Below are 20,784 nucleotides of genomic sequence, written 5' to 3' on the forward strand. Positions count from 1 at the left end.
ATGTATAACATGGTTACTACAGAAGACCATTCTGTCTTATATGACTGAAATTTGCTAAGAGAGTAGAAATTAAATGTTCTAATACACAAAAAGTAAATATATGAAGAGATGGATGTTTTAACTTGATGGGGAGAATCAATATTTCCACAATATATATGTATACCAAACCATCACATTGTACACTTTATATATCTTATAATTTTGTCAACTATACTCAACAAAACTGAAAAAAAGGAAGTCAGAGCTTCACAAATATAGCATTTGGAAGGTTCCCCATCCTCATAAAGACCTCTCATAACTGTAGCAGTTTGTGTTTAAATGCTTAAATATCAAGTTGATATCTTTGCACATTCACAGCCCCAGTGGGATAGGGCTTGGCACATAGAAAAACAAAGTTGTAACATGAAATCTTCCAATAAAAATTTTCTATCATTGTGCTAGAAAATAATGCTATGACTTAATAATATTATGTCAGCAATGAGCATCTCAATTATTATTGAGATAAGTATATAATATAATTATAATTATTTATAAATTATAATTATAAATAATTGGATAATTATTTCAAAATAAATATATCTGTGATCTTTTTCCCAAAGATTCTAATTTAGTTTTCTGGTTCTCTAGCAAAGAGGAGCTACTACACCAATTGTAAAGACTAGGTCATTGAATAAAAAGATACTAGGAAACTACAAATGGATAACCTTTCATTTAATGTAAATTTTCTGATTATTACCTATACTGAACAATATTCTATTAGCTAATCATCTGAAGTCATTAGAACATTTCATCCTTTGCCTATTTCCTTCTCCTCTCCCTCCTTTAAAAAAAAAAAAAAAAAGATTATTTATTTATTTATTTATTTGAGAAAGGGAAAGAGAGCACTCGAGGGGGTGGGAGGTGGCAGACAGAGAATCTTAAACAGGCTCCATGTCCAGTGCAGAGCGTGATGTGGGCTTGATCTCACAACCCTGAGATCATGACCTGAGCTGAAACTGAGAGTCAGATGCTTAACTGACTGAGCCACCCAGGTGCCCCTCCTCCTTATCCTTAAACATGCATCCCAAACACTGCTTTTTTCTGCAGCTTTCCCCTAATCTCTGGAAGGTAGCATCCTTCCTCATTGTGCTCCAAAATACATTACTAACAATTCTATTATAGCACTTAAAACATTATGTGGCAATGATTTGTTTATAGTATGTCTAACCCACTGGATTATCAGTTTTCAGGGCAGTAATCAAGTTTGTAAACATATCACTAAGCAGTAGCAATAGAAATTGCTTTATAAAATTGGTTAAAATAAATATTGGTTATGACATCCAAGCTGCAATAGGATCACAGCAATTCAATGTCATGGCACTCTGATTTTCAGATAATACCAGTTTCACTTCCTTGTGTTGGTTTTTGGCAGCAATAGCACTTGAAGGGCAATTTTGAGAAAACTCAACTAATATTCTTGGCAGATATTTAACCTTATGAAAGGAAATCACTTACCCAGGGCTTTAGTATTTTTATTTCAGTGACATTTAAAATGGAAATGAGTCCATTTTCTTTTCAGATTTAAAATATGTTTTGGTTCAAAATTAAACCCATTCAGTGAATTAATCAACTAGCATAAAATCAGAATATAAGAGAGTTGAAAAAGCAGAGGTTTTTTTTTTTTTTTTTTTTTTTCAGTGAGGCTCTTGTATTTGATACATTCTCTATTCTATATTGATTATACCAATAGGTAAAAACATTGCAATCGATATTCAATAAAATCATTATTTCTAGTACATAGCGAACATTTAACTTTATTTCTCTATGCATAAAATATAATTTAGATTCAATATATATTTTTACTTTTAATCATTTCAGGAAAATTAGTTATTCAAAATATTTTTAAATTTTATTTATAGATTTTGGCAATAATAATAGCTTTTAAATCTTACTGTATTTTTGTGTTATTATGATACTGAAAACATTTATAGGAATGCAATGAAAATAAAATGTAAAAAGAATTAATCTGTAAAGTATCTATAGTTACTTTTTTTTTGGTTTGTTTAAAAAGCCTTTGGGGCACCTTGTGGCTCAACTGGTTAGGCATCAGACTTGGTTTCAGCCCAGCTCATGATCTAGGAGTCCTGGGACTGAGCTCCATGTAGAGCTCCTCACTCAGCAAGGAGTCTGCTTGGGATTCTCCCTCTCTCCCTCTGCCCCTCCTGCTTATTCTCTCTCTCTCTCTCTCATTCCAAAATAAAAATAAAACATAAAAAAAAGGTTTTGTTCATCTTGATCAGGTAAAGGATAAACTTTCTTTTTTTTTTAAGATTTTATTTATTTATTCATGAGAGACCAAGAGAGAAAGGTAGAGACATAAGCGGAGGGAGAAGCAGACTGCCCATTGGGAGCCTGATGTGGGACTCGATCCCAAGACCCCAGGATCATGCCCTGAGCCAAAGGCAGATGCTCAACCACTGAGCCACCCAGACACCCCAGGTAAAGGATAATCTCAATGTCAATTTGCTACCTAATCATCACTACCCTAAAGACACTGCAACTACAGACTTTGACAACATAACTTAAAATGAAAATCTCCCTTGTTCTATAAGATTGCATGCTGAAAGAATAAATAGTTCCCTGAAATAACCAACATTAGTACCTGGTATAGGTTTTAGGTCAAATAACAAAACCAGGAGCAAAACAAGGCCAACTACATTGTAACTTGATAGCCAGTAAGTACAAACATTGAAAGATCCAGGCACCAAATGTGAGCATGTATGCCAATCCTAGAGACTAATGTGTAACCACAGAAACAAAACCTAAAAACCTTAAATCCATCATGTACACTTAATGTAAAATTCAAAGCTTGAATTTACCCAGGAAATTCTCCAATATCTAGAGCTGAAACTGCTCTTTGATGCACCAGGGAGATCTGTTGTAATGACTCAGTCACTTAGATTTGTGTTAATATGCATAAAATTTAAAGTATACTTTTTTCCTGCTACTCCTTCCTATGTCTGAATATGTGTGTGCTTCACTACTCAGCTCATGCACTAATGCATCAAAAATGATGAAATCTACTACTATGACTTTTTCTAAGAACTCACACTAATGTTGGAAGCAAAGGCAAAAGAAAAATTAAATTCCCTTACTACTTACAGCCTATTCACAAGTCCTTGAAACAGGCAGGGTGACCTTCCTCTAGGGACTCAGGTGCCTCGATGTTAATACTTTGCTAAGGGCAAAAGGCAATCTTAGCTCAACTGCCAGGATCCTGTACATGTACTTTAACATATAAAAATTTCTTTGGATGCTTCCTTTATCTCCCCCTCACCCCAGATACATGTTGGCAGTCATCCTCCATGCATATGACCCACCAATATACGTCTGAAGGGTCTCATGACTAAGATTTTATTAGACAGTGATAAAAGGCCTTTTTCTAAGAATAGCTAGCTCCCTCAAGGTCCTGGAAACCTTGCTTCCAAAATTCCTTTGAGACTTACACTATCCTTAACCCCCTCCCAACTTGAAAGTATATAATGGGCCACCCCTCATGACCCCAGTGCAGGTTTTTCTGCCCGTGAGTCCTGTCCCATGCTTTAACAAAATCACCTTTTTGCACCAAAGATGTCTTAAGAATTCTTTCTTGGCCCTTAGGTCTGAACCCCACCACTTCAAAACACATTAATAATTAACACCCAAGATACCTTCCTATGAATGTCCCAATAGAAAACATTTTGTTTAGCTTGGTGTTTGCTGTACCATAATACCAACAGAATACAACTAATTTCCTCAGCCACTGCTTCAAATATCTGTACCTAATTTTTGCTCAAATTTTAACAACCTCATACCTATCTGCCAAAATCCTTGTTAAAATGTAACTATTTTTGGTACCCTTAATCTGTAACTCCTACACACACTTTAATAGTGCCTTTTCCTTGAGAATATCTGGACATTTTTATCAAGAGAACAATTAAAGCCATGGTATTATGATTAGCCAAAGCTCTTTCTAGCAGACCACTGATTAAGTCTGATTTAGCATATCATAACAAATGGCTTTCCAGAGACAGGAACAAAGTAGTGTTTTCTATTCATGAAAGGAGCTAACAACATTCTTTGTGCTAAAAAGGTTCATTTCAAAATATAATCCAGAAGATTCGAAGTCTGCTAGAAACCTTTCACTAATGACAACACTATGACAAGGTCTCCAGATACACAGAGAAGAAACATTAAAGGTATGGTGGACACCTCAGTTAACAGAACACATCTAACAAAAATGGGCAACAGGGTGATGCTGTAGCTAGTTATTTATAAAGGGCTATAGTTTCTCCATATGGGTCCATACTCCCTACAAAATAAAATTTGCCTTAGATATTGCTTATTTAAAATTACATTTTTTAGGGGAGCCTGAGTGGCTCAGTCAGTTAAGTATCTGCCTTCAGCTCAGGTCATGATCCCAGGGTCCTGGGATTGCATCCCACATGGAGCCTCGCATCAGGCTCCCTGCTCAGTAGGGAGTCTGCTCCTTTCTCTCTCCTTCTGCCACTTCCCTGACTCATGCTTGCTCTCCCTCTCCTTTCATAAATAAATAAAATTTTGTAAATAAATAAATAAATAAATAAATAAAATTCTATTTTTACAGAAGTATTTAGTACCTGACACAGAAAAATGCTCATATAAGGAAGCATTTATTTGAGGTTTAACATGAAATCATACAAACAAAATTTGTATAAACAAATCCAAATTGAGTCATAACACAGATAACTAAAGACAAAGTAAAAACAAAGACCACTAATGGACCATTAGACACAGCTGTGTCTTTGTTTTTTTTAAGATTTTATTTATTTATTCATGAGAGACACAGAAAGAAGCCGAGACATAGACGAGGGAGAAGCAGGCTCCCTGTGGAGAGCCTGATGCAGGACTGGATCCCAGGACTCTGGGGTCAAGACCTGTGCCAAAGGCAAATGCTCAACCGTTGAGCTACCCAGGTGCCCCACAGCTGTGTCTTGTACACTACAAAGTCTTTTACAAAATAATCACATTACATCAACAAAAGACCAATCTTCAATGTCATCCTGCAAGATGGGAGACTTTAGAAGTCTCCTCCTATTTTCTCCAAAGTCCTCCTGGTAATTGTTTTGGGTGATTGCCACCCTCTCAAGATACCCTAACATAAGTGTTCTGTTGGCCACTGGAGTCTGCGTATCTCTGTCCATGTTCATAGTTCCTGTAGTTTTATGCAGTAGAATCACAGCCGTCATAGCCACTATAGTTCTGATCACCATCATAACCACTATTGCAATTTCCATATTCTTGGTCATAATAGTTTTTAAATCCTTTGTTCCAGTTTTGGCCCTGACCTGTTTTGGTCCACAACCTTTAGTATCACCCTGTCCACCAACTGCAGTACTTCTTCCACCTTCTCATTGTTGCTGTTGCTGCCTATATACCTCTTTGGGTTGTGAAACTTTGATTTCACACTTCATAGGACCAATTTTATGAGATCTGCATTTATTTATTTATTTAATTTTTTATTTCAAGTTTTTATTTAAATTCAAGTTAGTTAAAATATAGTGTAATATTATTTCACAAGTAGAATTTGGTATTCATCACATACATATAATAACAGTGGTCAGTTGATATCTCCTAACAATATCTTTACGGGCTCTTCATTTGTACATGTGATAAAACAAAATTATCTTCTCTTGTTTTTGTATCCAAGGAAAGTTCAATATTTCAATCTCTCCAAAGTCTCCTCAATATTCTTTAATTGTTCTTTAGAACAATTGTGGGTTCAATCTACCCACAAAAACCTCTTTTGGGGGGCTTCTTTCCTTTTTAAAGCTTTGACCCTTTGGGTGGTGTCTATCAATTTGCCATCTAGTTTGTGTTGTTTCCATTCCAAAATCTTATCAACATAAACAGCATCTTTGCAAAGCATAAATCCAAATTCTCTTGATCTTCCAGTCCCTGGATCTATTTTAATTGTATAGCTTACAAATTCCCAGATCAAAACAAATATTCAGTCAGATCTTTCTTGCTCTTAGTTCAGCTCAAGCCTCCAAGAAATATTAACCTGGCTCAAGCAACTGTTCTACATTTCTCATAACACTACACTGAAAACTCAGAAAACCAAAGGTACCAACATTTTCAAGCAAAAGAAACAAAGCAAAACAAGTCATTTTTCCCAACTTAGGTTTTTCCTTAAGTATATTCTTTGGGATTTTCAGTTTATCCCTCTATCTCCAGAGAACTGCGATGTGAAATCTCAAAATATATAATTCATATCTCTAGAGAGTAATATACATTAAGTTGATAAATGTTTAACAATAAGCTTGGTAAACAACAACAACAAAAAAAAACCTGATTGTACCATTTGCCCATTGCTATGGTCTGAATATCAATCCTCCCCACCACCATGATCACTTTTAAGCTAGTAATGCGATGTTAAACTGAATGCAAAGTCCGGAAGAGGTGTGTTGTAGTACACTATTATTTATTTCTCCCATATAGATGAAATAGATAAAATAACATCAAGAGCATGTATGATAACACAGTAAAATAATTATGATGTAGTTTTTAACATTTATTAACCTTTAAAAATAATTCATGCAAGTTTATGTAATTTAACTTTCAAGAACAGCTGTATTTAACAACCAACTTGTAAGACTAGCTCTCATTATCCAGCACATGCTGGATCTAGCATACCGCTGGTAGTAGATGTCTTTCATATCTTTTGCTAGTTGACATTAAATATCCGAAATAACATATATTATTCTCAGTTTTAGTGATTGAGAGTTTTGAAAACAAATGAAAATTGGTTTAAATATTTATTACCTTTCTTTAAATTGACAAAAGAAAAAGCAGTGTCTAAAAAAAAAAAAAAAACAGTATCTAGAATTATATGACCCTTCCTCTACATTGTCCATTTCATTTATGTTACTTTTTTGTAAACCTCTTTATGAATTCCTTTTCTTAAATGTACAATTTATGAAATGAAAAGATAATGGGAGCAGGGGATTGCACTGCTAATTTTAACCACTAATTTTAGCTCAGATAAAACTTTCCTTGGCAGTTGCCTCTCACCTGTCTCATTTGTGGATATGGAAATGAGGAGGCCAAAAGTCAGGGGCCTTTCTTGGAGAAAATACATTGTTGAGTTCAAGACAAAAGACACAGTGATGTAAGTACTCAAAGTTTTAAAACTTTGACAGTGGAGTGATATTTCTTGATTCATTTAAGATCACTTTTTTAAAAAGGTTTTATTTATTTGAGAGAGAGAGACAGACAGGGATAAGGAGAGAGAGTTTGAGCTGGAAAGAGAGAGAGAGCAGACTCATTACTGAACAGGGAGCCTGACTCAGGGCTCAGCCTCAGGTCCCTGGGATCATGATCTGAGCTGAAGGCAGACACTTAACTGACTGAGCCACCCAGGTGCCTTAAGGTCACATTCTAAGATTCATTCTAAGATTACAGTATAGTCGGTCTGCTTCTTTCTTTGGAAATTTCCTATGAGCTCTTATGTTCCACCTTGGCTCATTCTCTTGGCCATCTCTGGTCAAACCAGCAATGGACACCTTTCCAACTTGGTTCACTGTCCTATATTTCCCTGAGTTTGCAATTAGGATTAATTAGCCAGTTCAACAAGGCTGGAATTATAATGCATAACCTCAGTATTGATGCAGACAAATATATTTGTGATGGGGCCTAGAGAAGCAAAGAAAATTATTTTTTCTTTCTTTCTTTCTTTCTTTCTTTCTTTCTTTCTTTCTTTCTTTCTTTCTTTCTTTCTTCTTTCTTCTTTTTTTTTTGATTTTATCTATTTATTCATGAGAGACACAGAAAGAAGGCAGAGACATAGGCAGAGGGAGAAGCAGGCTCCGTGCAGGGAGCCCAATGTGGGACTCAATCCCCAAACTGTGGGATCGTGCCCTGAACGGAAGGCAGACACTCAATCACTGAGCCACCCAGGTGTCCCGCAAAGAAAATTCTAGAAGGGAAAATAAATAAAGAGATAAATAGGAAAACAGGGAGAAAAGAGAAAGGTCAAGTGCTTTAGAGTGCTCGGTTCCAGTTTTTTCCCTAAATTACCAAGTATTCCTGCTTTAAGCTTCTATGAAGCATATTAAGTTGGTTCTGTTATATAATTTTAAAAGTATTAAATAGCATATAAGGTTTAAGAGTATCTGTATTTCAGGGTCCATTCATGTCAAAATGAACTATAATATCATGGATCTCTACAGATCCATTATACTACTCACATGTATGCATTTCAGCGTACTTCCCCTATCCAGGTACAAGAATTTTTAAACAAGATAAGAAACATAATAGACTTTTAAATACACAGATTAGCTGTATTTTGGGGAGGAGTGGGAAACAAGGGAGTACCCTGTGTATACTCTAGAAATAAATACTTCCCTGCTCTCAAGATTACTCCTTGTGCTTTCCAGTCAGTATTTAGCAAGTGAGTCAGTTAATTAACACTTATCAATTATAGGCTGACAGGTAATGCAGAGGAGTCAGAATGCAGAACATCATCCCTACCCTGTATGCAATCAGTTAAGTCTTGGGAAAGAGTCACAAACACATGAAAAAAGAGTTTATAATAATAATAAACATAGCTCTTGACTCTTATTCTCCATGGGTCATGCTATTCTTTTCCATTTTCAAATCCATTATTCTTTTCTATTTAAGGTATCTGTGCATTAAGGCTAATATCCTTGAGGAGATAAAAGCCAAATGCCAAGGCAGATTTGATCATAAGTTAGGCAGATGGTGGTGATTTGATTAGGAATTTGTGCACTGAGTTGTCACCTGCGATCTCTGCAGGACTTTTTTTCTTTCCTCTTGTGTAGTTTCACCAGTTGTGTTGAATGGTAATTCGAAAAATATAGTTTGGTCAATACTGTAGTAATATAGAACTTCTGATTTTTAAAATTCAATCTTCATTTTTCTTGTCTTCTCAACAAAATTATTAGTCACTTTCTTTCTTTCTTAGTTTCCACCACAGTATATTCTTATACAATAATTTACAATTATCTGCCATGCTGCCATCTGCCATTGTAGAGGAAAACCCTTTAATGCTTATCTGCTGAGAGTTATGAAATTACACCGATGATAACATGTACATCAATCTATTATCTGTAGGTATTCTCTATAAAGGAGAAAGTGAAAATAAAATAATGAAGAAAATGATATATTGTACCTTACGTACTTGAGATTTCCATAAAGAAATGGGTTAAATAAGAACTTAGTAATTAAAAGGCAATATAGAAAATTCTTATTTTTATACAATTGCTTACTGAATCCTTAACCTGACTTTAAAAAATCATATTAGCATATATTTGAGAAAGCATATTTGTAATTGATTCTACATTCTAGAAAATAATTTGCAGATACTGTAACTTAAATGGAACAGATAAATTATAGCAACAATTCAAAAAATTTATAATGGATGAATGTATGATAAATTAATGTTCATTTTCTTATATATCTATAGCTTAATTATTATACCCTATATTTTAATAATTTCCAAATAAGAATTTTCATTGTTACAATTGGCATAGCTGGTGCTTGCCTCCAACCTAAGATTATGATATTAATTATACTTTTGGAACATATTCTTGCTCATATGACTATCTGTGTTTCAAGGTGCTGTCTTCTAAAACTAATGTGGCCTCTTAGAGGGACAATGCTCATTGGATTCCTAAAATATCTTAGCATCCTACAAAAATGTTGCATTCATAATCTCTACAGAGCACAGGAATACTTCCTAAGCATTTTCTCCATCCTTGATGTATTATCAAATTGAACCGGGACGCCTGGGTGGCTTAAGCGGTTGAGCACTTGCCTTGGGCCCAGGACGTGATCCTGTGTTTTGCCTTTCTTTATTGAGAAGGAATATCTTATGAAGTGTAGAGTCCAAAAGCGGTGTATTAGCTCTGCATTGCAATGTAATAATACTGCCATAGGGATCCCTGGGTGGCGCAGCGGTTTGGCGCCTGCCTTTGGCCCAGGGCACGATCCTGGAGACCCAGGATCGAATCCCACATCAGGCTCCCGGTGCATGGAGCCTGCCTCTCCCTCTGCCTATGTCTCTGCCTCTCTCCCTTTCTCTCTCTGTGACTATCATAAAAAAAAAAAAAAAAAAAAATACTGCCATAAATTTAGAAGCTTAACACCTGTTTTTTGTTTCATGCTTTCTGCAGGTCAGGAGTCTTATCTTTGTTTAGATATATACTCTGCATTAGGACCTTAAACAGGCAGTCACAGTGATGGCCAAGGCTGCAATCTGCAGTCTCTTATAAGTTCTGATTGGAGAGAAACCTACTTCTAAACACATGTGATTGTTTACAGAATTTACTTCTTTTTGAGCTAGTGGACTGAGATCCAACTTTTCTTGCTGATTTTTTGGCCACCCTCAGTTCCTTGCCTTTTTTTTTTTTAAGATTTTATTTATTTATTCATTAGAATACACAGAGAGGGGGGAGAGGGAGAGAGACAGAGAGAGAGAGAGAGAGGCAGAGGGAGAAGCAGGTTCCATGCAGGGAGCCTGACGTGGGACTCTATCCCGGGTCCCCAGGATCACGCCCTGGGCTGAAGGCGGTACTAAACCGCTGAGCCACCAGGCTGCCCAGTTCCTTGCCTTTTGATATGGATATAGCAACTTGCTTCTTCCAGGCCAGCAAGGAAGAGTTCCTTCCCAGTATGGGTATTGCAGTTACATGCAACATAATCATGTACATGTAATAACATATACGCTATAGCCTTTGCCATATTCTATTGTATTGAAGCAAGTCACAACCCTGCCACACTCAAGAGGAAGTGGTAGCATAAAGATGTGACTCCCAGGAGGCAAGAATCATAGGTTCCACTTTAGACTCTCTTAAAGAACTTCATTCCCAAAAAGCTAGTTGAAAATCTCTTTGTCCATATCACCTTCTCCTCAAATTTGTCAAACTCTTCTTCTAGGGTTCTTAGCAGGCTTCAGTCTAGGAAGTTCCCATGCATGTCTGGACAAGATGGCATTGCCTGAAAGTTCACACATCTGACCTCTGGAACATCTTACAAATTGGGTTAATTCCTGTGAAGATATTGTTCTACAGATGTACTTATTTTTATTCTAGTTACTCTCTGAATGGAAGGATAGCAGAACCTATCTGCGGTGACAGAACCAAACTATATTGAGTATATCTTCCTCATCAGATATTACTTCAGTGACTTACACTTTTCAGCTAAAATGCTTTTTTTTTTTTTTTTTCCATTTGGGGAACAGATGTGAACCATCTGTTTTTAATCAAAAATCCATATTAAATTACACCTTTAATTCTAGTGATAAGTAGGAAAACATCTTAAATGTAATTTGACTTGTGTATATGATTTCTTCATTAGATTTACCTCCTTTTAAATATGTCAAAACCTCATTATCTTGAATGCTGATGATGTAATGAAGAGATTAAGACTCTGTATGCTGTATAAACTATGAAGAGCTACTGGAGCAAATCTGAATTACACAAGCATGTGTTGAGAGTATCATTAAGTAATTTGGTCCATTTAACATTATATCCCCATGCGACTGTTCCATATTTTGATACTTTGAAGCTTTGAAGCAACTTTTGAGTTTATTATTCATTGATCTCACTTTTGTCTGCATATCTCCCTCAAGAGTCAGGGGTAAAAGCTCAGAAGTCTTTTCTAATCCATGTAATCTTTAAACAAAGATTTAAAAGATAAAAAACAAAGATAAAGGTAATGCTTTTGTATGATGTAGAGAGTCTTATATTCTTTCCTATTTTTATGGGCCAATTCACGGCCATGGAGAGAGAATTTATCCTAAATGATTGAACGCTTTTCCGTCAAGGAGGTAATTTACCTTCTATTATCAGACAGACTAGACTTGTGCAGCCCCTTATCACAAAAATGTCTTCATCATTTAAGACCTAATGGAGGGAGATTCCTCTCCCCACTCATTGGATGTAATGTCAGCAAAGCTCTGCACTAGCATAATTCCAGGAGACACAGAGTGAAAAAAAAATAGAGAGAAAGCAGATTAGTGCAGCTGTGATAATCCTCCTTTTGGTAGTATATGCTTCCCTCTGGGGAAAACACTATTGTCCTTTCAATGTTACCTCTATATTCTGGCTTTTTGGAGATATCCACAGTCTATATCACAGCCCTGATCTTGGCCCCAGAGACTCAGATCTTTCTAAATCACAGTCAAAGATTCTTAGCAGGGTTTTATCCATAAGAGATGCAAACTTAAATTCTATCAAAACACATATTTTTTTCTTTTGCTTTCATTAAAAAAAAATCATGTTAACAACACAGCATATTCTAAAATGTTCAAAGCACTGATTTTAGATAAAAATCTAAGTTGAAAGAGGTGACTTTAGGGCAGTTTCAGATGTGTAGCTAGTCAGGATCCAGCCCAATTTGTTCACTATCAGGCATCAGATGCAGTACCAGAAGAAACCCTGCATGGTGTCGTGGTCCAACAAAGCAGGCAGACACTAAATTGACTTCCTTTATAGGCAAGAAAATCGGGATGCCAATGCCCAAGGATCAGACAGGCAGACTAACAACATTAGTTATGATGAGTGGGGGATTAAGAGTGGTGTCGGTAATGGAATTGTTGCTCCTCATGCTGCCAAATATGAGAGAAGTTGTCAGACAATGAGCCCACAGGCCAGAGAATATCAGACTTCCAAATGCTTCCTAAATAGATAAAGGCTACTTGAAATCTTGTCAAATCTGACATGTGTTCCTATCTGATGCAGCTTATGGAGAACTGGATAACACACAACTCACTGAAAGATAAGAAATAACAATGCAAATGGCAGGAAAAAGTCCCAGAAGATAATACTAAAACAATAAAATATAAACAGTGTTAGTTGCATGTTTATTGAATAGAAACTATGTGACCTGACTTCTCCGCACACTGGGGACACCTCCAAGTCCCGGCTTCTCACACTACGTTGGAAAAAGAAAGACCATAAACAGAACAAATAAGTCAGTTATGTTTTATGTTAGAAGAAAATTAAAGTAGATAAAGATAATAGCTAGATAATTTGTATTTGTAGGGCATAGAGATGGGACTGAAATTTCAAATAGAGCTGTAGGCTTGGCCTTCTTGACAAAGTAACATTTGAGTACCTTGGTATAAAGACAGTGACAGAATGATCAAAACAACCAGGTTTCTGGGAGTAGAGTGTAACAGGTCAAAGAAGCAGCACTTACAAATGTCCTGAGATGAGCACATGCCTGGGGAGGGAATATTAAGTACAGAGTCTCTGCAGTGAGATCCCACATGGTGGAAGAGGCCAGTGTGGTTGGGGGAGAATGAGCAAGCTGATGAGTTAGAGGAATAAGGTCAGAGATACAAGAGAGAGAATAGATCATCGTGGCCCTCTTAAGCCATTGTCAGAACTGAGTGCTTATTGTCTGAGAAATGAGAAAACACTGAAGCACTCCAGAAGAAAAGTGAAATGATGTGACTTATGTTTTAACAATCTCACTCCAGCTGCTATATGGGGTGATTTTTTTTTCTTTTCAGAGCCTCCCTAAACTTTCTACATTTTTCATATTACAGTTTATAACTGAAATTAAACTTTTTTTTTTTTTTTTCCTTAGGACTACTGCCAGGGGCTGAAACAAAAATCTCATCTATTGGCGGCGGGGGGTGGGAGTGGGAGGAACAAGAGTGCTCTCATAGAAAGATGTGACCATAGTAAAGCATTATCATTATTAAGTAACAGCAGCACTCCTACAAAAAGATAGGGTCTATGGCAGGGATCAAGTAAATGTTACCTAAGTTTTGGGGGGTGATATATTATACATCACCTGCTGGCAGCAGTGTGGTAGTAATTATTCAAATTATAAATAATCTTTTGCAGAGAAGATAAAGAACAGGATATGGCCTCCACCTACTGCCTGAAAAAGGAAAATTTTCAGAGATACGCATCACACTCCTCCAATAGTTTTGAAAAATCAAAATACCCCTCAAGTAATTGTTTTGCTTCTTTTATTGTTGTTCTGGAAAGCAGATGGAAGTCATAGACTGTGACCAGTCCATTGTTCTGAAGCAAGATCCTTCAGAAACTTTCATATTCCTACCCAGAATGCAGATTATCTATAACAACAAAACAGGACTGCCTGGGATGCTTGCGAATTACCTAGGAGAAGTCTCCCTCCAACTAAAATTATCTTTGCTTTCTTTTAAGGTTTCCATACTAACAAAAATAAATCCAGTACTTCATTGCCTCATACTAGTTGAATATCTTGGCAAAGCCATGATTTCTGTCCTACCCAAGTTGTCAATGTTCTTGTTGGATAGTAAGCCCATCTGTGGGTCATTATATAACTAAAAATAAATCAACCAACCACCTGGTAAGTAAAAGGGGCTCCAATTGAAATAGTAATGACAGTATGCATGAACTAAAGATCATAATTAATTCTCTTCTGTGTAACTGAGGTCTATTCAAGAAAAAATGTAAAAACATTAAAAGTTAATAAAATCCATTTGATTGGCCTCAGCTATTTGGTGTACTGGACCTTCTTCATTACCATGATTAAAGGAATCTAAAAGAGCCCCAGCCAATATTCGTTAATTAAGAAAAAAGGAAAAATCTTAATTACAATAAAATTCATTTTGAAAATCAAGTTTTTTATTCTAAAGTTTTATTTATTAGAATGTTTTCAAAGATGGCAGAGAGTTCCTGACAAAATGAAAGCAATCACTTGTTTTTCAGGATTATATTCTCCCTGGATATGCTAATTTTTAAAGTCAGTCAGGAATTAGGTAACCCTGGTTTTCAATAAATAAGAAATTCAAACCTGTCAAAGACAGTTATAAATTGTTAATTAATGTTAATTGAGTAAATTGACTAGCATTAATTGACTAAATTAAGTGTGAGCTTTTGAAATAATAAAGATTATACTTTTTCATCTCTACTCCAATCCTATATGGGTGTAGTTATAGAGTCTAATCAAGTTTCACATGTCATGTGAATCATGTCAATCCCCTCATTGGGGATTTCTGAAAAAATTGCATGTCTGGGAAAGTTATAACTTGTGTGATTAAGAATGGAAAATGAGTATCCAGTTTGTGATTTTAAGGGCACTGTCATGAGAGAGTAAAGTAACATATTTCCAGTAGTTAGCAAGTTAATTCCCTCAAGATTTTACTCATCTGCTGGTATTACTAAACACTTTCCTGTTCAGAAAACTAAAGCACTTGAGGCAAAACGAATGAAGCCCCTATATTCAGCAGAGAAAGGCTCACAAGCAAATCTCATGTGGCCTATTGCTTCTGATTTAATAACCCTGTGGGTGATGGGCAAGGTTGCCAGGCCTCCCATGGAAGGTTATGAGAACAGAAAGGGAATCCCTCTAAAAGGATTTGTTTCTTCATAGACTTCCCTGCTTTGGTATGCAGTCAACATGTTCTAAAGATGCTTTAAGATTTAATTAAAGAATGAATAACTGAAAATGGAGTCCAATGAACATGCAAATCATGTTCTGAGAGCAGTCAGTAATGCTTGCCAATTGTCAGCTGCTACATTTTTTTTCCAACTTTACTGAAGCTGAGGAAGATTCTAAGATATTTAAGTGATGATTTGATAAACGCCTACTTTGTGAAAGGACTCCTGCCACCGAGATAACATATCCATCACCTCACATATTTTCCCTTCCTTTTTCTTTGTTGTTGTTATTGAGAACATTTAAGCACTAACTCTAAGCAAATTTCAATTATATGAAATTTATGGTATGAACAGCGTTACCAACTAGAGTCATCATGTTATAGATTAAATCCCTAATTTATTTTATAACTAAAAGTTGATGCCCTTTCTCCAACTTTTCCTTTTGTCCCCTACACCCAGCCCCTTGGCAACCACTTCTACCCATCCCTCTGTCAGCATCACTGGAAAAATGCATAGATTGTAAAATGAAGGAAGGAAGAAGAAAGGTGGCAAATTGGGTAATGGAGTAAGTGTTGTTACTTCTCATTTACTATATATTTATTTTAAAAAAAACAGAACTCATTTGTTTATTTTTTGATGGATATTAAGTCTTAAGTGTCCATGTACCTTAAACCCATATGAGGAGAGTGTGGAAGAGTGGCATAAACTGTCATTTCAGCCTCATCTCTCTAGCCACTATCTCTAAAGGAATGGATTATATACAGAAGAGAAGATTTTTTTGGTTGATAGGAAACTGAGTTATATCCTCACAATAACCTCTACATGTGTACACCATATACGTTCTTCTAGAGAACCCTCCAAAATCTTTGTGAAAACTATATTAATCTGAGCATACTTCATCCTGCTGAAATCCCTGGACTGCTTTGAGAGGAGAACATGGCTTTTCATCCAAATTATGAACACTACTTACATTTTATGTTGCTAAAATTTTACTAGGAAGAGAGCAACTCCGTTGGGTAGCTTGGGTGGTGAAAAAGTGGAAAATCAAAGAAATTCTATCAATACAAAGGATGTTATTTCTCATTTAGCACTTAGTTTAAAAGGTTTTATAAATTTTTTTCTCATTACTTTTACATAGTTCATATATTCTGTTTCTTTTTATAATGACAGGACATTTCTATTTCTTTCTATCTCTACCTATCGATCATCTAATCTATGTATTTTTGTATCTCTATCATCTATCTCCAATATCTTTCTCAGAGAAAAACTGAGAGAGAGAGAGAGAGAGGAAACAGACTACTTTGAGGCAGGGCAAAAAAGAGAAAAGAAAGCTTACTTGCTTACTTATCTGTCAACCTTTGGTCTCAGTCATGATGGAGCCATTGCTGCCCCAACTTTTCTTTTCTGAGCATCCTAGAGAATTAGTCTCTCCTTAAACCAAATATCTGCCTAGCAATGCTCTTCCTTAGTTGGTTGTTTTTATTGTTTTGCTCTAAATATGAGGAAATACCCTTCTTTTTGCCATGCCCTAAGAAAATTGTCTCTTCTCATGAGTCAGTAAATAATTTCAGTTATGGCGAGATAGAAGCTATTCCAAAGAGTTAAGTAACAAGACCTTTTATTTTATATCTAAAAGATAGTTATCTGATATTAACCACCCTAATTTCTTAGCCTTCCACTCTTTAAATAACTTCTTTTTTAATTCTTTTTTTCAGAAATATTAACAGTGAGGAAGCTTTTCCTCCCTCAGTAATTCCACCTCCTCCTAATCTTTGAAGACACACCCCCAGAGAGGTTCATTCACAGTTGAACACAGAAAACATTGCCTATTACTGTTTAGCCTCAGGCCCAGTGAACAGCTGCACTTCTCTATACCTGACATGATTGACACTGAGGATTTCATCCCTAGCATTATTTTCATTTTCAGAGCACTGATAATCAGCATCTTTTATTTCTCTAATAAAACCTTTAACCTTTGTAAATAACAAGCATACAAAACTTTATTATAATATGGGATAAGATGTAAAAACTAAAAAAAAAAAAAAAAAAACTCACGATTTTATTTCTTCCCATTGATGTAACATACTTAAATAATTTCTTGAGAATGACTTAGGTGTTGCATATTATGCTACTCTAGGGACAGTCATTAAGTCCATCACTTTTCCTTTTTTTTTTTTTAAAGATTTTATTTATTTATTCATGAAAGACACAGAGAGGCAGAGACATAGGCAGAGGGAGAAGCAGGCTCCTTGCAGGAAGCCCCATATGGGACTTGATCCCAGGACCCCAGGATCATGCTCTGACCCAAAGGGAGATGCTCAACCTTAACCTCTGAGCCACCCAGGAGTCCCATGTCCATCACTTTTCCTGATGAAGGAAGGATCCTCACAGAGCAGATGGCAGTACAGCCTTAAGCAGTAAAACAAGGTTTTCCAAGGGTCTTTTACTATCTCCTCCCCTTACATCCTCTTTACTCTTTAAACCATGTATTTTTATTCAAATTGTTTTAATTTAAAAAGGCCTAAGTCAGATATTAAGCAATGACAAAGCACAATTACCCCTTTTGCTTATTTTTCTATAATGATCCCATGATCCTAATTATTTGTCTTCAGTCTTGAAAGGGTCACCTCTATTTCTGCTACTGTAAACATGGATGTGTTATGGTGCCCTAGACTTTTGAGTTATAACTTACTTTTATGTGATCTCCAAATTGACCTTAAATGCTTTCTGAGGAGAATTCTTTAGAACAATGAGAAAACAAGAAGGTACTTGCTTTGTAGAAAGTGTTTGAGTAGGAAAATATAAGAAAATTCAATGATGTTTAAAGATGAGGATGCAAATAACCTACTCAACATTTTCCTCTGAGTATCAGGTTCTAAAATGAAAATAGATACTTAAGAAATGTTACTAATAACAAGGACATCAAAACATAGTATATTTAAGCATGTATCAGTAGTTTATTACTTTTTTTTGGAAAAATATATCCAAAATATAGTATTTTTTAGATGAAATAGCACTTGATATATCTTTCTCAGATTGAGTTGGTTCCTAGATTTACTAGTACATCAACTATAGTCAGTGATTAAAAGGAAGAAGCTAAAATTAAGTGCATGCAGGTCTAAAGGGAGTCATGTAACATTAACCCTTCAGTAGGTGGATAAAATTACAAATTATAGTCTTCAAGGGAAGAGTTGTCTTTGTATTTAATTTGAGCAAATGCTTATATCTAGAGTGTCTACTGGAAACAGTGTCTTATGTTACCTTCCATTGCTAAGCAGAATATTCTACAAGTCAACAGATGACAGAATCATGGGTCCTAGTGGTTCAACCCATAAAAGTCAAAAATACTATCAAAACCAAAGTTGAGGGGATCCCTGGGTGGCTCAGTGGTTTAGCACCTGCCTTTGGCCCAGGGTGTGATCCTGGAGTCCGGGGATCCAGTCCCAAGTCAGGCTCCCTACATGGAGCCTGCTTCTCCCTCTGCCTGTATGTCTGCCCCTCTCTCTCTCTCCCTCTTTCTCTGTCTCTCTCAAATAAAATCTTAAAAACAAATAAACAAAAAGACAAAAAAAACAAAAAAAACAAAACAAATTGACAGGCAGCCTGGGTGGCTCAGCGGTTTAGTGTTACCTTCAGCCCAGGGTGTGGTCCTGGAGACCCGGGATCGAGTCCCATGTCAGGCTCCCGGCATGGAGCCTGCTTCTCTTTCTTTCTCTCTCTCATGAATAAATAAATAAAATCTTAAAAAAAAAAAAAAAAGTTGACAAGGAACAGGATTCAGTTTTTTTAAAGAGGAGGCTGGAAACCACTAGCCCATCATATGAGATGCCTTATGAGGGATCTGGCCAACCTTGTGCTTGAGAAGCATGTACTGCAAAGTAGGAAGAATAAAAGAAATGGAAGCCTAGCCTGATGGCATACCAGGGGGAGGAAAAACATCAAACCTTGGAGATGTCAGAGGAATGATGACTATCAAGACATGGCTATGGGAATGTACTATATTTAGAAGTCATTTGGATATCATTTTATTTATTTTTTATTCCTTTATTTTTAATCTTTTTTTTTTTTTTTTTTTTGAGAGAGAGAGAGAGAGAGCATGCACACATGTGGGGGGAAGGGCAGAGGGAGAGAGAATACAGACTGGCCCAAGGCTGGATCCACCTAGGGCTGGATCCCATTACTCTGAGATCATGACCTAAGCCATAATTAAGAGTCAGGTGCATAACCGACTAAGCCACTCAGGTGCCCTTGGATATTATTTAAATATCCATTGATGTTTATATCCATGACTATGAAAAAAAATGCAAAGTTTTCTTCGGTTAGGAAAAATACCTTTATATATTTTAAAAGCCAAGAAAATGCAATATCCAATTGTGTGTTCAACCTTCAAGTTGCAAATAAGAGTTAGAAGAAAGAATTAGGGGTCCCTGGGTAGCTCAGTTGGTTAAAGGTTGGACTCTTGATTTCAGCTCAGGTCATGATCTCAAGGTTGTGAGATCAATCCATGTCATGCTCCACACGCAGCAGGGAGTCTGCTTGAGATTGTCTCTCTACCTCTCCCTCTGCTCCTCCTGCTGCTTTCTCTCTCTCTAAAATAAATAAATAAATCTTTAAAAAAGAAGAAGAAGAAAGAGAATTGGACAATCTAAGCCTTAAGAACAATTATCTTTCAAAGTCTTAAACCTATTCAGAAAAGTCTCAGTAAGACATCCTGGGAAGACGAAAAACACTCTGGGTGTTTATTGCTCTGGTTTCAGAGCTGGTCAAAATCTCTGCTTGTAATATCTTGTTAAATTGGATAGGAATTGCCTTCCTTGAATGAGTAAGGCTCTTTCAACATTGGGATGATTTAGAATTAAGTACGTACATCATTAACAAATAAAAATCATTGTATTCATATTTGTAAGTTCGAAAACTGTGCATATTTGATATTTTATACTCCTTTAATGTTTAATTTTTTTTTTTTTTTTTATTTATTTGTGATAGTCACAGAGAGAGAGAGAGAGAATGAGGCAGAGACACAGGCAGAGGGAGAAGCAGGCTCCATGCACCGGGAGCCTGACGTGGGATTCGATCCCGGGTCTCCAGGATCACGCCCTGGGCCAAAGGCAGGCGCCAAACCGCTGCGCCACCCAGGGATCCCACTCCTTTAATGTTTAAAAGAATTATGCCTATTAAAGAATCAACCATGTAGCTCCAATTTTTTTCAAATAATTGATTTAAACTCCTATCATCAATGAAAAGATAATGCACCAAGATAACAATTTGGTGCATGTTTCTGGGGTGAAGGTATATCTGAAAAACAAGTATGTTTCTGGCATCTAGCTGGAGGGCTAGATCAGTTTTCTGATAATTTTCTGATAGCTTTTGGCATCATATA

The 20,784-nt window shown here is 36.2% G+C and overlaps 1 pseudogene; it reads right to left on the minus strand.

The window, feature by feature from the left end:
- Window positions 1-5,021: 5,021 nt before the first annotated feature.
- On the minus strand, window positions 5,022-6,405 carry LOC112661663 (heterogeneous nuclear ribonucleoprotein D-like; annotated as a pseudogene).
- Between the last annotated feature and the right edge of the window lie 14,379 nt (window positions 6,406-20,784).

The sequence above is a fragment of the Canis lupus genome, chromosome 31 (assembly GCF_003254725.2).
Source record: "Canis lupus dingo isolate Sandy chromosome 31, ASM325472v2, whole genome shotgun sequence".
In the NCBI taxonomy this organism is placed as follows: domain Eukaryota; kingdom Metazoa; phylum Chordata; class Mammalia; order Carnivora; family Canidae; genus Canis; species Canis lupus.